This window comes from Oryctolagus cuniculus, chromosome 4, assembly GCF_051225735.1.
Source record: "Oryctolagus cuniculus isolate XC-2025 breed Fujian yellow rabbit chromosome 4, ASM5122573v1, whole genome shotgun sequence".
Classification (NCBI taxonomy): Eukaryota; Metazoa; Chordata; class Mammalia; order Lagomorpha; family Leporidae; genus Oryctolagus; species Oryctolagus cuniculus.
This window is the reverse complement of record NC_142870.1, coordinates 147,976,202-147,993,938: the sequence shown is the minus strand read 5'-3', so window position 1 is coordinate 147,993,938 and position 17,737 is coordinate 147,976,202.

The following is a 17,737-nucleotide window of genomic DNA, read 5'->3' as shown; positions in this document are numbered from 1 at the left end:
TATGATGGTAAAAATATGCAAATTATCTCACATAGAAAATCAGTAGAAAAAGGAAGAACAACAGGAAAAGAGGAGAGGCCAAGGTGAATATGATTTTAGGAACTGGGACTTGTAGAGGAAGATATTTTCCTTGTACCTAGACTCCATCATGGTAGCCAGTTGTGTTACGTGGGCTTCTCTGTATGAGTTTCACCTTTTCTCCTTCCTTTACGCCTGGTGGCCATGTGCACTTTTGCCATACACTCTGACAGCCCCTGCTGTCTCCCACCTTTCTCTAAGGGACACAGCTACTCTGTCCCACCCTATTGATGAGCAGAACCTTCAGTCCCAGGGAACCAAACACATCCCCAAAGAGGCCAGGACCTGAAAGGAGAGAGCATCTCATTTCATTTTCAGAATATCTGGGAGTTGATTTCCCTTTTCCAAGAAGCCATTCACTTTCGATGATAGATTTCTTCCTTCTAAGTCCATAATCTCACAATTTGAACCACCCAGGGGTTCCCACATTTTCTCAATTCACAATGCCCTTATGTCTAGGTATGTTTTTCATCCATTCTCCAGGCAAAAAAGAAATATCTAATAATCACGCTTGCAGAGAATTTATATCCAATCAGCTGGAAAGTACTGATCTGTGTGGTAGTCAATACATGTTGCCATATTTCAAATTTAAAATGCCAGGAGTGCTCCTGTGAAATTGTACCAGTAGACTGAACAAAGAAATTATGAGACATGTACTCTATAGAATACTATACATCAATAAAAAACAATGAAATCCGGTCATTTGCAACAAAATGGAGAAATCTGGAAAACATCATGCTGAGTGAAATAAGCCAGTCCCAATGGGACAAATATCATATGTTCTCCCTGATCGGCGACAACTAACCAAGCACCAAAATAGAAACCTGTTGAAGTGAAATGGACACTATGAGAAAGAGTAACTTGATGAACTGTTGATGAACTGACTGTTTTTGACCTACTTAAAACTATTGGTTGAACTCTGTAATTAACAAAAAATTATTCTTTTTTATTTAGTAACTATAAATTTCCAAAGTACATTTTATGGATTACAATGGCTTCCCCCCCCATAATTTCCCTCCCACTTACACCCCTCCCATCTCCCGCTCCCTCTCCCATTCCATTCACATCAAAACTCATTTTCAATTATCTTTATATACAGAAGATCAATTCAGTGTATATTAAGTAAAGATTTCATCAGTTTGCACCCACACAGAAACACAAAGTGTAAAATACTGTTTCAGTCTAGTTATAGCATTACTTCACATTGGACAACACATTAAGGACAGATCCCACATGAGAAGTAAGTACACAGTGAATCCTGTTGTTGACTTAACAATTTCACACTCTTGTTTATGGCATCAGTAATCTCCCTAGGCTCTTGTCATGAGTTGCCAAGGTTATGGAAGCCTTTTGAGTTTGCCGAGGTCGATCTTATTCCGACAGGGTCATAGTCAAAGTGGAAGTTCTCTTCTCCCTTCAGAGAAAGGTACCTCCTTCTTTGATGGCCCCATTTTTTCCACTGGGATCTCACTCACAGAGACCTTTCATTTAGGTCTTCTTCTTTTTTTTCCAGAGTGTCTTGGCTTTCCATGCCTGAAATACTCTCATGGGCTCTTCAGCCAGATCCGAATGCCTTAAGGGCTGATTCTGAGGCCAGAGTGCTGTTTAGGACATCTGCCATTCTATGAGTCTGCTGTGCATCCCGCTTCCCATGATGGATCGTTCTCTCCCTTTTTTATTCTATCAGCTAGTATTAGCAGACACTGGTCTTGTTTGTGTGATCCCTTTGACTCTTAGACCTATCAGTGTGATCAATTGGGAACTGAAATTGATCACTTGGACTTGTGAGATGGCATTGGTACATGCCACCTTGATGGGATTGTATTGGGATCCCCTGGCATGATTCTAACTCCACCATTTGGGGCAAGTCTGACTGAGCATGTCCCAAATTGTACATCTCCTCCCTCTCTTGTTCCCACTCTTGTATTTAACAGTGATCACTTTTCCGTTAAAATTTAAACACCTAAGAATAATTGTGTGTTAATTACAGAGTTCAACCAATAGTACTAGAACAAAACAAAGAAAAAATAGTAAAATGGATAAAGTATTAGATTGTACATCAAAAGTCAGGACAAGATCTGATCAAGTCACTGTTTCTCATAGTGTCCATTTCACTTCAACAGGTTTTCCCTTTGGTGCTCAGTTAGTTGTCGCCGATCAGGGAGAACATATGATATTTGTCCCTTTGGGACTGGCTTAATTCACTCAGCATAATGTTTTCCAGATTCCTCCATCTTTCTTATGTGTTAAAATTTAACTAAAAAGTGATCTGTGTTAAATATAAGAGTGGGAATAAGAGAGGGAGGTGATGTACAATTTGGGACATGCTCAGGCTGACTTGCCCCAAATGGTAGAGTTATTAACGTGCCAGGGGATTCCAATCCAATCCCATCAAGGTGGCATGTACCAATGCCATATCACTAGTCAAAGTGATCAGTTTCAGTTCACAATTGATCATAATGATAGGGTGAAGAATCAAAGGGATCACATAAATAATACTAGTGTCAGGCTAATCCTCCACCTTGCGGCACTGGCACATCGGGTTCTAGTCCCGGTGAGGGCGCCAGATTCTGTCCCGGTTGCCCCTCTTCCAGGCCAGCTCTCTGCTGTGGCCCGGGGATGCAGTGGAGGATGGCCCAAGTACTTGGGCCCTGCACCCCACGGGGGACCAAGATAAGTACCTAGCTCCTGCCATCGGATCAGCGTGGTGCGCTGGCCATGGCGACCATTGGAGTGTGAACCAATGGCAAAGGAAGCCCTTTCTCTCTGTCTGTCTCTCTCTCTCTCACCGTCCACTCTGCCTGTTGGAAAAAAAAATAATACTACTGTCTGCTAATACTAACTGAGAGAATTAAAAAGGAGAGAATGATCCAACATGGGAAGTGGGATACACAGCAGACACATAGAATGGCAGATGTCCTAAACAGCACTCTGGCCCCAGAATCAGCCCCTAAGGCATGTGGATCCGGCTGAAGAGCCCATGAGAGTATTTTAGGCATGGAAAGCCAAGACACTCTGGCAAAAAAAAAAAAAAAAAAAAAAAACACCTAAATGAAAGATCTCTGCGAGTGAGATCCCAGTGGAAAAAACAGGCCATCAAAGAAGGAGGTACCTTTCTCTGAAGGGAGGAGAGAACCTCCACTTTGACTATGACCTTCTCTGAATAAGATCAGAGTTGGCGAACTCAAAAGGCTTCCATAGCCTTGGCAACTCATGACAAGAGCCTAGGGTGATTACTGACACCATAAACAAGAGTGTCAATTTGTTAAGTCAACAACAGGAGTCACTGTGCATTTACTCCTCATGTAGGATCTCTGTCCTTAATGTGTTTTACAATGTGAATTAATGCTATAACTAGTATTCAAACAGTACTTTACACTTTGTGTTTCTGTGTGGGTGCAAAGTGTTGAAATCTTTACTTAATATGTACTAAATTGATCTTCTATATATAAAGATAATTGAAAATGAATCTTCATGTGAATAGAATGGTAGAGAGAGTGGGAGATGGGAGGGTTGCAGGTGGGAGGGAAGTTATAGGGGTAAAAAGCCACCGTAATCCAAAAGCTGTACTTTGGAAATTTATATTTATTTATTTATTTATTTTTTTGACAGGCAGAGTTAGACAGTGAGAGAGAAAGAGACAGAAAGAAAGGTCTTCCTTTTCCATTGGTTCACCCCCCAAGTTGGCTGCTATGGCTGGCCGGCGTGCTGTGCCGATCCGAAGCCAGGAGCCAGGTGCTTCCTCCTGGTCTCCCATGCGGGTGCAGGGTCCAAGCACATTGGCCATCCTCCGCTGCCTTCCTGGGCCACAGCAGAGAGCTGGACTGGAAGAGGAGCAACCTGGGCAGAATTCGGCATCCCAACCGGGACTAAAACCTGGGGTGCCAGCGCCGCAGGCACCGGAGGGTTAGCCAATTGAGCCACGGCACCGGCCTGGAAATTTATATTTATTAAATAAAAGTTAAAAAAATTTCAGGCACATCTAAGTTCCCGGAAATAGCACCTCATTGATTTCCCATATAGTGAGACTGTGTCAGGCTTTTAATAAGTACTTTATATATGTGACATTAGCTCTAATATTTTTGAATTAAAGCACACATGCTATTTCAAATTTCCAATCTCAGCACATAGATCTAATGTAACCAAAATATATAAATGTGGAAAATACATACAAAAACTCCTTAAAGAATGGGGAAATACTCAGACCTCCCAGTTGCCTGTCAAAGCAAGAACCAAATTTATTCCACAATTGATATGTAAAAGCAATTTAAATGAAAACTTTGTCCTATTGCAGATACTAACTCACAGTTTGTGTTGTAAGTCAACTGGATGACTCAGCTCTTGAGGACAAGGACCTAGGCACAGGTGCATCTCCCCACCTCCCCCACATTGCAAGGACTCCTTGAGTAGCCCAGGATCACAGGCATGTGTTCTTTCACTCCCAATTGTTCTAGCTCAGTGTTCCTTCAACTCCATTCAAGAAATCGGTTTGAAAACTTATGAGCCAGCAAAGACACCACTGAACAGGATGCAAAAGAAACACCGTAAGTCTCTTAGAATCTGTGCTCCACATGTGGCAGCAGTGGTTGCAGCTTCTTTTCTTCCAGGTTGTTTGCTGTTGTTTTGTTTTCTCAAACTTTGCAAGGCAAAAGAAAGGTTAAAAGTAGACAAGGACCATAATTATCATAGCATGTGAAGCTCACAATGTATTATAGGTTTGCCTGCCAAATTACTCGCTGCTTTAGGATTAAACTAGTCCAGCTGTCTCGCTGGAGAAAGACCTCTTGCAGAAAGATTTCAGCTGGATTTAGCGTCTGTACTCGAACCTCGACCAGAGGAGGAGCTCAGAGGAGGTTGATGTGTTTGATCAGCTGGATAGCTCCAGTCCTGGACATAGTGAGGGGAGGCTATGAAAGCAAGCCCACCTGCTCCACAATGCTTAGCAGAGGCCTCACTCCTGCGCCGGGAACTTGAGCAGGCCACCCCTCCAGCCCTACATCATGGCTTCATTTCTGATCATGGAGATTCACTCAGCACCTCTGGGGCAGAGTGGCCGTTATTGTGGTCCAAAGTAAATGAAAGGCAGCAAGTGAGGCATCTGGGGACAGTTTGCCCTAAAGCCAGATATCTCATCATGAGCAAAAAGGAGAAAGAATGATTATGGTTTTGAATTTTATGAAAAATGGTTTCCACATTTCCTGTGACAAGATCATTAGTAATACCCACTGAACAGGCTCCCGAATCAGCCTTGCAATCTTAAGAGATTTCATTCACAAACTTTAGCTTCTTTGTGTTGGAGCCAACCTCTTTCTCCAGCTGGAAACCTTACCACCCTTAACAAATACCAGTTTTCTCTCACAGGCTCTTTCAGAATTTCTATACCACAGGATCTCTGTTAAACTAGAAATACTTAGCAATTCCTGGTCATGCAGATGTTTTGTTTTTCTCTCTTTTTAAAGGATTTACTTATTTATTTGAAAGAGTTAGAGAGAGGGATGGACAGAGAAAGAGAGATCATCCACCTGCTGGTTCACTCCCCAGGTGGATGCAGCAGCCAGTTTTTGGGCCAGCCAGGAGCTTCTAGTTCTCCCATGTGGGTGGCAGGGACCCAAGCACTTGGGCCATCTTCGCTGCTTTTCCCAGGCCATTAGCAGGGATCTGGATAGAAAGTGGAACAGCTGGGACATGAACCAGCGCCTAAATGGGATGCTGGTGCTGCAAGCAGTGCCCTAACCTAATGTACAACAAAGCCGGCCTGTTTTTTCCTCTTAAGCACAGTAGATGGACTGCAGTTTTCTTTTCTTCCTTTGCAGACAAAAACACAATAAATATAAAACCACTGTCCTCCCTAGTTAATTGCAGTGCACAAGCATCCATTCTCCATGTCTTCTTAGTTGAACGATAATAAATGTATATATTTTTAGTTTATCAGGGAGAGAGAGTTCCCATCGGCTGCTCACTCCTTAAACTCCTACAGCAACAGTGGGGGTTGGCAGGGGTTGGCAGCCAAGACTCAGCCCAGGTCTCTCCTGTGAGAGGCAGGAGCTGGATTTCTTGAACCATGGCTGCTGCCTCCCAGGATCTGTATTAGCAGAAAGCGTAGTCAGGGGCAGAAGTTGAGTATGGAATCCATGTGATCTGTGGTGTGTGGGCATCCTAACCTGAGTCGTGACTCCTGGGCCAAATACCCATCCCAGTTGCCGTACATATTTATGGAGTATAATCTGATACCTCCCTACACGTACTTGAGAAAGTGCATGGAAATGTGCCAGGGGATTTCAACTCAGTCTTATCAAGGAGGCATGTACCAATGCCAGCGCACTTGGTAAAGTGATAAGTATAAGTACATAACCGATCAAAAAGATAGGGTAAGTGTCAAGAGATTTCACAAATTAGACCAGTGTATGCAAATAATGAAGGATGGAATTAAAAGGGAGAGAATGATCCTGCGGGGGAAGCAGGACACACAGCAGACTCATAGAATGGCAAATGCCCCAAACAGCACTCCAGCATCAGAATCAACCCTTGGGGCATTCGGATCTGGCTAAAAGCCCATGAGAGTCTCACAGGCATGGAAAGCCATGACATGGTGGCAAAAATGATCTAAATGAAAGATCCTGGTGAACAAGACCCCAGCAGAAGGAACGGGCCATCAAGGAGGGAGGCGCCTTTCTCTGAAGGGAGGAAGGAACCTCCACTGTGATATTGCCTTGACTAAACAAGTTCAGAGTTGGTGAACTCAAGGGGCTTCCATAGCCTAGACAGCTCATGGCAAGAGCCTCGGGTGATTGCTGACGTCATAAATAAGAGTGCCAATTGTTAAATCAACCACGGGAGTCACTGGGTACAGGCTCCCCATGTAGGATCTCTGTCCTTAATGTGTTTTACTATGAAACTTAAAAACAACACTACTAGTCGAACAATACCCTATACCTTGTGCGGTTGTGTAAGGGCAGCCTGTTGAAATCCTTGCTTAGTGTATACTAAGTTGATCTTCTGTATATGAAGATAATTGAAAATGAAACTCGATGAAGGGCGGGATGTGAAAGGGAGTTGGCGAGGGGAGGGCCACGGGAGGGAGGGAGGGTTGGGGGGGAGCCACAACAATATAAAAGTTGCACTTTGTAAATTCACATTTATTAAATAATAAAAAATAAAGAAAAGTTGCTTAGTGCTATATTCCCAGTACTAAGGACAGTATCTGTCCCTTAGATAACACTCATAGTTTTGAATGAATGAATGTATAAATGAGTTAATAAATTCAGTGTTCAATGAAAAAAAAATAAAAGCATACTTGGATTTCAGTTTTTTGCTATCTTTCAATTATGTTTTTCTTTGTAGTGCCTGCTGCTCCTCCACACGCAGAGGAGCCGCACCGGACCGGGCGCTTGTTGTTCCCCTTTTTTTACAAGTCCTTTCTATAGTAAAGCAAGAATAAGTAAACAGCAAACTCCCAAAGCAAGAATGAGTAGAGAGAAATGAGAAAGAACGAAGTAACGAACTTCCCCGCGAACTCTCCAACGCACTCTCCAACCAACCCACACCACCATGCCGTCTCTCTCCTCCTATATAGTCCTCCTCCGCCAATCCCAACTCGGCTGCCCACACGCCGAGCACGCCGCTCTCCTCCAATCAGGAGCAGCTCCTGCAGCTTGTCAAGTTGGTGAGAGGCAGCTGGGTAGAAGCTGTTTACTCCTCTCCCAGCGCCATATTGTGGGAGAGCAGATGCATAGAATAAGTCTTAATTCCAGTAACAGTCTAGTCCGAGTTGCTCCCCACAGATCCCCCTTTCTTTTTATTTTTTGGCGTTGATACGCGCCTGTGTAAAGTTCAGCATGATCTTCATGCTATTGACTGTCTTGTTTGTCGTGCTACTTCAGAGTTCGTTGAAAAATGTCCCATATTCCAAAGATCCCAGGGATTGGTTATTCATTGTTTTCTTCCTCAAATGGAGTTTTCTTCTTCTAGATCTTCTGCTGGCAGGTTTATCAACCGAATTCTTCTCTCAGGGGTCCATATTGGTTGTGCCGCACCCTGTGGAAAAAAACAAACGGCGCCTCGTACTCTTCTGAGTAAGGGGAACGGGCCTTTCCATTGGTTGTCCTGTAAATCCTTCCACATTACCCACTGTATTGATTCCTTATCAGCTGATTGAGCATGCATTTCTGCAGGTGTTTTACCGTTCTTTTTCTTGTTCAAAAAATTAATTGTATAAAGAGCTAGGGCCAAGACATCCTTGTTGGATGTGGCCATTTCCCCTATTCCCCCTTTTTGCTTAATTATTAAATTTTTTAAATATAAGTGAGCGCGTTCTACCACAGCTTGCCCCTGTGGATTGTATGGAATACCGGTAATATGGGAGATTCCGAATTCTTTCAAAAATGCAGCAAAACGATTTGATGTATACGCTGGGCCGTTATCCGTTTTGATCACATGAGGAACTCCCCAGGCTGCAAAAGCCTGCAAGCAGTGTTGGATTACTTGTTGTACTCCTTCTTTATTCATGGCTGTGGCCATAACTACACCTGAGTATGTATCTACAGTGACGTGAACACAGCTTTGTCACCCAAAAGAGGGGATATGTGTAACGTCCATCTGCCAGATATGTCCTGGTTTAAGGCCATGGGGATTGGCTCCCGCAGGAATCTTTGGAACTATGGTAACAACGCACTTTTCACAGGATCTAATAATATCTTCTGCTTGCTTGCGGGGAATATTAAATTTAAAACTTAAAGTGTGGGTGTTAACATGCCATTTAGAGTGATATTCTTTAGCTTGTTCCAAAGCGGTGCATGCAAGCAAGAATCTTGAATAGTGATCTGCCATCATGTTTCCTCGAGTAAGTGGGCGAGGTAAATTAGAATGAGCTCTTATGTGGCCTATGTAAATAGCATGCTCTCTTTGAATTAATAACCCCTGAATTTCACTTAGATAAGAATAGACTGAGGAGGATTTAAGAATAAGGCACTGTGTAGCGAGCATCTGAACTGCATTCACCACATATGCACTATCAGACAAAATATTCATGGGTGCACTCTCTCTGCGTAATACTGTTGCGATAATAGCTAATTCTGCATGTTGTGGAGAAGGGGATGCTGTTAAAACAAAATATCGTTGATTGTTAAATATAGCTGCTCCTGTTCCGCCTTTAGCTCCATCCGTAAATACGGTAACTGCCCCTTGAATTGGATCCCTTCGCACCTTCTGCACCCGTTTTATTGAAACCTGTGTGCAGAAGTTAACAAATGGATGGCGAGGGTAGTGATTGTCAATCTCTATTTGTAGAATGAGAACTATGTATGCCCATTGCCAGCATTCCCTTGTAAAGGCTTCTACTGCCTCTTGAGCAAAGGGAACTACACATCGCTTTGGAGTCTTCCCCGCCATTTCTGTCGCCTTTTTTATTGCTGTTAATATTAAATCAGCCACCGCAATGCCTTGGGTGTATAGTACACGCGGTGCATGTGAATGTGGGTATACAAACAACAAGGGTCCTCCTTGCCAAATGACTGCGAAGGGATACAGCTGTTCCCTAAAAATTAATATTTCTAGGGCTTGTTGTGGATCACATCTTTCCATCTGCATTGCTTTAATTTGTTTTTCAATTTTCTGTAACGCCAAGCGGGCTTCTATTGTCAATCTACGAGGGGAATCAAGCTGGGCATCTCCTTCTAAAATATTGAATAATGGCATCATATCTTCGGTAGTTAGTTTACAATAGGGCCTCAACCAATTTAAATTGCCACATAATTTTTGGAAGTCATTAAGGGTCTGTAACCCATCTATTGCAATTTCAAATTCTAATGGGGTTACCTTTTCAGAAGTTACTTTAAGTCCTAAGTACTGTACTACTTCCCCTTTTTGTATCTTCTCTGGCGCTACTTGTAACCCAACTTTTTCCAAATATAATAGCAGCAGCTTATATGCTTCCATTAGGTGACTTTCACTTTCAGCCGTTATTAACAAGTCATCCATGTAGTGTAAAATTTGTACTTTTGGGCACTGTTGTCGAACCGGCTCTACTGCCTGGTCAACATATAGCTGGCATATGGCAGGACTGTTAGTCATTCCTTGGGGGAGCACCTTCCATTCATATCTTTTGTCGGGACCTTGATGATTAATGGAAGGTACAGTGAAAGCAAACCTCTGAATGTCTTGTTCATGTAGAGGTATGCAAAAAAGCAGTCCTTCAGATCGAGTACTATTAGTGGCCAATGCTTTGGGATCATAGTAGGAACCGGGAGTCCGGGTTGCAATGCCCCCATGGGTTGCATCTGCTGATTAACAGCCCGTAAATCATGCAACAACTGGTATTTCCCTGATTTTTTCTTTATCACGAATATTGGCGTATTCCATGGGGAGGTTGATGGTTGCAAATGGCCTGCCTCTAATTGTTGTGATACTATATCATTTACCGCAGCCAACTTTTCCTGGGTAAGGGGCCACTGTGGTATCCACTTTGGCTTGTTGTCCAGCCATGACAATGGCAGCGGCTGCATCTCAGTGGCCCCCACAAAAAACCCGTGTCCTGTCTTTTAAAATCGCCTTTGGGCTGGGCTAGGTCCCTTCTGCCTTCTCTGGAGCCTAATCCTCTCTCCTGATATCCCTTTTTATACATAATACGCCGTCCTGTAGAACTCTCCAATTGGTCCTCATTTGTTAACGTCAGTCCCAATTGTTCTAAAATGTCTCTTCCCCATAATGTGATGGGGAGTGCACTAACATAAGGTTGCACATTTCCCTTGTTCCCTTCTTGATCCTGCCAACGAAGCACCTGAGCACTCCTTGATGGTGTCATGGCCGCACCTAGGCCTACTAAAGTATTATCTCCTGGCTGAAGGGGCCATGACTTCGGCCAATCATTTTCCGAGATTATACTTACATCCGCACCTGTGTCTAGCAGGCCCTGAATTGACTTTCCTCTAATGGTTAAGGTCCACAGAGGTCGATCTGCTAAAGATAGGGACAAGGCTGCAAATTTCTCCCCTTGGGGTCCATGAACATCCTGCGCTCCAATCATGATCAGTATTTGAGCCACAGGTTCTTCTGGTTTGATTTGAATAATACCCTTTGTAGATTGTATTAGCACTTTTAACTTATCAAAAGGTAATTGAATGACTCCGGTGATGACCATTAGGCCTCTCAAAGCATTTGTTTCTTTTCCTACGATTATTCCAAGTCCGTTATGCTCCGCTGAAATTGTTTCTGCCCTCACCTCTATGGCTTGTGGCCCCATTTGAGGTGTTAGTACCGAATATTCGGTGGCTCGTAACTCTGCGCGGTAAATATTTGGTTTTGGGACCGTGGCACCCACTGATTGTTTTGGCCCCGGGGTGCAGGGGCCCACATTCCGTTTTTTTGCTGTTGACCATATACACCTGATCTTCTTATGGGGCCCGGCTCATTTGGCATCCTCAGGGGATTGCCTGCGCTGTTTATTTTAAAGTAACATTCACTGACCCAATGATTCCCTCTTCTACAGCGTGGGCAAAGGCCTGGTCTTCTCGAGTTCTCTATGCCCTGCCGATCTCGGGCTGGAAATTTGGCCCTACATTCCCTCATTAGATGCCCTTCTCGACCACATCTAAAGCATATTCGACCCCTCATGTTCTGTCTAAATTGTCGGGTTACTGCTACTGCAGCATGTGATCCAGAAGCTACATCATCCATGACATCCCTACAGATTTTCAAAAAGGTAGGGATGTCTTTATGCTGCCATGGACTAAGAGCTTCCCGACATGTTTTATTGGCCTGTTCATACGCCAATCTTTTGACTAAGGGCATTGCTTCTTCCACGATTTCGAAAATGTTTCCTGCTGCTTCCATTAATCTGTTCACGAAGTCAGCGTAAGGTTCGGTAGGGCCCTGTACTATCTTAGTTAGGCTGTGTCTTACTTCTCCTTTTCTGGGTATCACCTTCCAGGCTCTTCTTGCTATCTCTCTCACTTGTAAGAGGACAGCTGTTGGTAATCGGGCCTGCTCATCGTGATTGGCAAATCGCCCTTCTCCATTTAACATTTCCTCATCCCATGCTTGATTCCCTGTTTGATAGTTCTGCTTTGAATATTCTCGCGCAAATTCTTTATAAGCAGCTAACCATAAGAGGAAGTCACCCCCGCCTAACACCGCCTTTACTAAGTTTCTCCAATCCTCAGGTATTAGGCCTTGCTGCCCAATGTTATCAAGGATTGCCTGAGTGTAACTTGCATGGGGCCCATACAATTGTACTGATTGTTGCAACTCTTTAAGTAATTTATGATCAAGAGGCGTCCATCCCCTGTTTCCCTGTTGATCCTGAAATACAGGAAACACCTGGCCTGGTTCCTGGTACTGCTCCCAAGCAGGTTTTCTATAAACAGCTCCCCTTTGCTTGTTTTCGGTTCTTGGCCTTTCTAGCTCCTCCTGCATACCTACTCCCTCCATCACTCCTTCTTCTTCCTCCCACTCTTCTTCAATCTCATGGGGAAAAAAGGGGCTTTTCTTTACAGGAGGAAACTTTGGTAGTACCAATGGGCGATACCGGGGTGGTGATTCATCCTTTATGGTTGAATTTGCCAGCCTTGTATGGCCAGGATATATTCTTGGCATCTCTCTCGGGGGCGAGGTTCCCTCCTCAGCTTCCTTCTCCCCCCCATAAGCTTCCTGGCTCTCTAAATCCTTCTTTGATTTTCTTCTCACTTGTTCGTTACAATAGTTGCTCGCCTGACTGCCCTGCCATAATTCTTCCTGCAATTCACTCCCCTCATTAAGCAACAACTCGATCCCTTCCGTGGGGTTCTGAAGCACCTGATCAACGAGTTGCCACAGCTTCAGCACTTCTATCGATTCCCCAGCCTCGCGCAATTTCCGTCCCACCTGCCTCCACTGCTGTAGAAACCAGGGGGACGTCTCTACGACTGCTCTTACGAATGCATGAATTTTCTTCCCCCCTCGTTTCCCTTGCTTAGAGGAAAAGCTGCGAGGAGGTGGGGAGTAGGAAGAGAGAGAGAGAGAAACCATATTTAGCCCATGGATGATCTTTAGGGAGAAACAGAGGATGGTGCCCAGCAGAAGGAAGAGGTAGCCAGTGGGCAAAGAGTAGCCAAAGAACTCCATTGTCTGTACCGTCTGTGACATGTTGGAGCAGTGGGCGTAATGGAAGACTGGGTCTCCCAGACGTTCCCAGTTAATACCTCCTTCCTAGCTTCTAATTTTCTTCCCCTGCGGCTCTTTTCCTAGGTTCTAACTAGCTTTTCACCGGCACTCTTTCCGTCCGGCCTTCCCCTAGGCTCTTTGCTAGTCTCTCTCTCCAGTAATTTCCCACTTCTTCCCATTTCTTCCCTCCTAAGTTTCCTATCCGTCCTAGGTTTCCTATCCGAGTCACGGCACCACTTGCTGCTCCTCCGCACGCGGAGGAGCCGCACCGGACCGGGCGCTTGTTGTTCCCCTTTTTTTACAAGTCCTTTCTATAGTAAAGCAAGAATAAGTAAACAGCAAACTCCCAAAGCAAGAATGAGTAGAGAGAAATGAGAAAGAACGAAGTAACGAACTTCCCCGCGAACTCTCCAACGCACTCTCCAACCAACCCACACCACCATGCCGTCTCTCTCCTCCTATATAGTCCTCCTCCGCCAATCCCAACTCGGCTGCCCACACGCTGAGCACGCCGCTCTCCTCCAATCAGGAGCAGCTCCTGCAGCTTGTCAAGTTGGTGAGAGGCAGCTGGGTAGAAGCTGTTTACTCCTCTCCCAGCGCCATATTGTGGGAGAGCAGATGCATAGAATAAGTCTTAATTCCAGTAACAGTCTAGTCCGAGTTGCTCCCCACAGTGCCCACATGCTCCCTGTTCATAAATGATCAAGTTAGGGTAAGTAGCATATCCATAACCTCATACATTGTCATTTCTCTGTGGTGACAGCATTCAAAAACTTCTTTCCTAGCTATTTGAAAAATACACTATTGTTTACTTCATCACTCAACTGGGCAGCAGAATACCAGCACTGACTCTCCCAGCTGCTTATAACTTGGTACCCCTTGACAAGCCACCCTTCCCCTCCCTTCTCCTCTCCTCTCCAGTCTCTCATAACACTGCTGGACTCTCAACTTTTATGCAGTCACCTTTTTAAGCTTCCCTTCGTGATCATGCAGTATTTGTCTTTTCTGTCTGGCTTATTTCACTGAGTGTGATGCCTTCCGGGTTCATCCATGTTGTCACAGTGACCAAAGTTCATCCTTTTAATGGCTCCCTCTTCCTCTCCTTCTCCCTCTCCTTCCCTCCCTCTCTCTCTCTCTCTCTCTGTATGTGTGTGTGTGTGTCACATTCTTTAGTAAGTTCATCAACTGATGGACATTTCAGTCGATTTCAGATCTTGAGTGTTGTGGGTAGTGCTGCAGTAAACATGATACATAGATATTCTTTGTTGTATTGATTTATTTCTTTTGGATATATGCCCAGTAGTGGGATAGCTGGATCATCAGTAGACCTATTTTAGTTTTTTTGGATAAGCTCTGTACTATTTTCTTTTTTCTTTCTTTCTTTTTTTTTGCCAGGCAAAGTTATACAGTGAGAGAGAGAGAGACAGAGAGAGAGAGTTATAGACAGTGTGAGAGAGACAGAGAGAAAGGTCTTCCCTCCATTGGTTCACTCCCCTAACAGCCGCTATGGACAGCACTGTGCTGATCCAAAGCCAGGAGCTGGGTACTTCGTCCCGGTCTCCCATGCAGGTGCAGGGACTCAAGCATTTGGGCCATCCTCCTCTGCCCTCCCGGGCCATAGCAGAGAGCTGAACTGGAAGAGGAGCAACCTGGACTAGTACCCAGCACCCCAACTGGGACTAGAACCCTGGGGTGCCTGAGCAGCAGGCGGAGGATTAGCCAAGTGAGCCACGGCCCTGGCCTCTGTACTGTTTTCTATAACAGCGGTACTAACTTATAAGAGTTCCCTTTTCCCTCCTGCCTTGCCAGCATTGGTATTTTTCTTTTTGGTAACTGCCATTCTAACTGAGGTGAGATGATACCCTAAACGGGTTTATGTTTGTATTTCCATGATGATCAGTGATGTTAAGCATCTGTACATATACCTGTTGGTCTTTGGTATATCTTTTGAGAGATAACCTGTTCAGATCTTTAGCCCATTTTTTTTGTCTTTAAAAGATTTATTTTTTATTTTTTTTAACTTTTATTTGATGAATATAAATTTCGAAAGTACAGCTTATGGATTACAATGGCTTCCCCCCACCCATAACTTCCCTCCCACCTGCAACCCTCCCCTTTCCCACTCCCTCTCCCCTTCCATTCACATCAAGATTCATTTTCGATTCTCTTTATATACAGAAGATCAGTTTAGCATATATTAAGTAAAGATTTCAACAGTTTGCACCCACATAGAAACACAAAGTGAAAAATACTGTTTCAGTACTAGTTATAGCATTAAATCACAATGTACAGCACACTAAGGACAAAGATCCTACATGAGGAGTAAGTGCACAGCGACTCCTGTTGTTGACTTAGCAAATTTATACTCTTTTTATGGCATCAGTAATCACCCTAGGCACGTGTCATGAGCTACCAAGGCTATGGAAGCAACCTGAGTTCACCAACTCTGATTATATTTAGACAAGGCCATGGTCAAAGTGGAAGTTCTCTCCTCCCTTCAGAGAAAGGTACCTCCTTCTTTGATGACCCGTTCTTTCCACTGGGATCTCACTCGCAGAGATCTTTCATTTAGTTTTTTTTTCCTTTTTTTTTTCCAGAGTGTCTTGGATTTCCATGCCTGAAATACTCTCATGGGCTTTTCAGCCAGATCTGCATGCCTTAAGGGCTGATTCTGAGGCCAGAGTGCTGTTTAGGACATCTGCCATTCTTTGAGTCTGCTGTGTATCTCTCTTCCCATGTTGGATCGTTTTCTCCCTTTTTTATTCTATCAGCTAGTATTTGCAGACACTAGTCTTGTTTATGTGATCCCTTTGGTTCTTAGTCCTATCATTATGATCAATTGTGAACTGAAATTCATCACTGGGACTAGTGAGATGGCATTGGTACATGCCACCTTGATGGGATTGAATTCGAATCCCCTGGTATGTTTTTAACTCTACCGTTTGAGGTAAGTCAGCTTGAGCATGTCCCGAATTGCGCATCTCTTCCCTCTCTTATTCCCACTCTTATATTTAACAGCGATCACTTTACAGTTAAGTTTCAACACTTAAGAAGAATTGTGTATTGATTACAGTATTCAACCAAAAGTATTAAGTAGAACAAATAAACCAAAAAAAAAATACTAAGAGGGATAATGTATTAAGTTGTTCATCAACAGGGCAAGGGCTGATCAAGTCACTGTTTCTCATAGTGTTCATTTCACTTTAATAGGTTTCCTTTTTGGTGCTCAGTTGTCACCAATCAGGGAGAACATATGATATTTGTCCCTTTTGGATTGGCTTATTTCACTCAGTATAATGTTTTCCAAATCCTAACAGGGATCACTTTTCAGTTAAAATTTAAACACCTAAGAATGATTGTGTGTTAATTACAGAGTTCAACCAATAGTACTAGAACAAAAAAAAAATACTAAAATGGATAAAGTATTACATTGTACATCAACAGGACAACACTGATCAAGTCACTGTTTCTCATAGTGTCCATTTCACTTCAACAAGTTTCCCCTTTGGTGCTCAGTTGTCGCAGATCAGGGAGAACATATGATATTTGTCCATTTGGGACTGGCTTAATTCACTCAGCATGATGTTTTCCAAATTCCTCCATCTTGTTGCAAATGACCAGATTTCATTGTTTTTGACTGCTATATAGTATTCTAGAGAGTACCTGTCTCAGAATTTCTTTATCCAGTCTACTGTTGCTGGGCATTTGGGTTGATTCCATGTCTTAGTTATTGTGAATTGAGCTGCAATAAGCATTAAGGTTCAGACAGCTTTTTTGTTTGCCAATTTAATATCCTTTGGGTAAATTCCAAGGAGTGGGATGGCTGGGTTGTATGGTAGAGTTATATTCAGGTTTCTGAGGAATCTCCAGACTGACTTCCATAGTGGCTTTAGCAGTTTGCATTCCCACCAACAGTGGGTTAGTGTCCCTTTTTCCCCACATCCTCTCCAGCATCTATTGTTGGTAGATTTCTGAATGTGAGCCATTCTTACTGGGGTGAGATGAAACCTCAAGGTGGTTTTGATATGCATTTCCCTAATTGCTAGTAATCTTGAACATTTTTTCATGTGTCTGTTGGCCATTTGGATTTCCTCTTTTGAAAAATATCTGTTGAGGTCCTTGGCCCATGTCTTAAGTGGGTTGTTTGTTTTGACCATTTTTAAATTGTATTATTTGTGGTTATTTGTTATTGAGGTAACTTGCAAATATATTTTCATTTTCCATTTTTTAAAAATATTGATTTTTTTTTTTGGAAAGAGACATATCTTCTATCCATTGATTCACTCCCCCAGATGGCCACAACCATAGGGGCTGGGGCACACAAAAGTTAGGAGCTTCTTCCGGGTCTCCCACGCTTCTGGCAGGGGCCTACGTACTTGAGCCATCTTTCACTGCATTCCCAGGCCATTGGCAAGGAGCTTGATCAGAAGTGGAGCAGCAGGGCTGGTGCTGTGGCATAGCAGGAAAGCTGCCGCCTATATGGGCACTGGTTTGAGTACTCCTTTTCTGATCCAGCTCTCTGCTG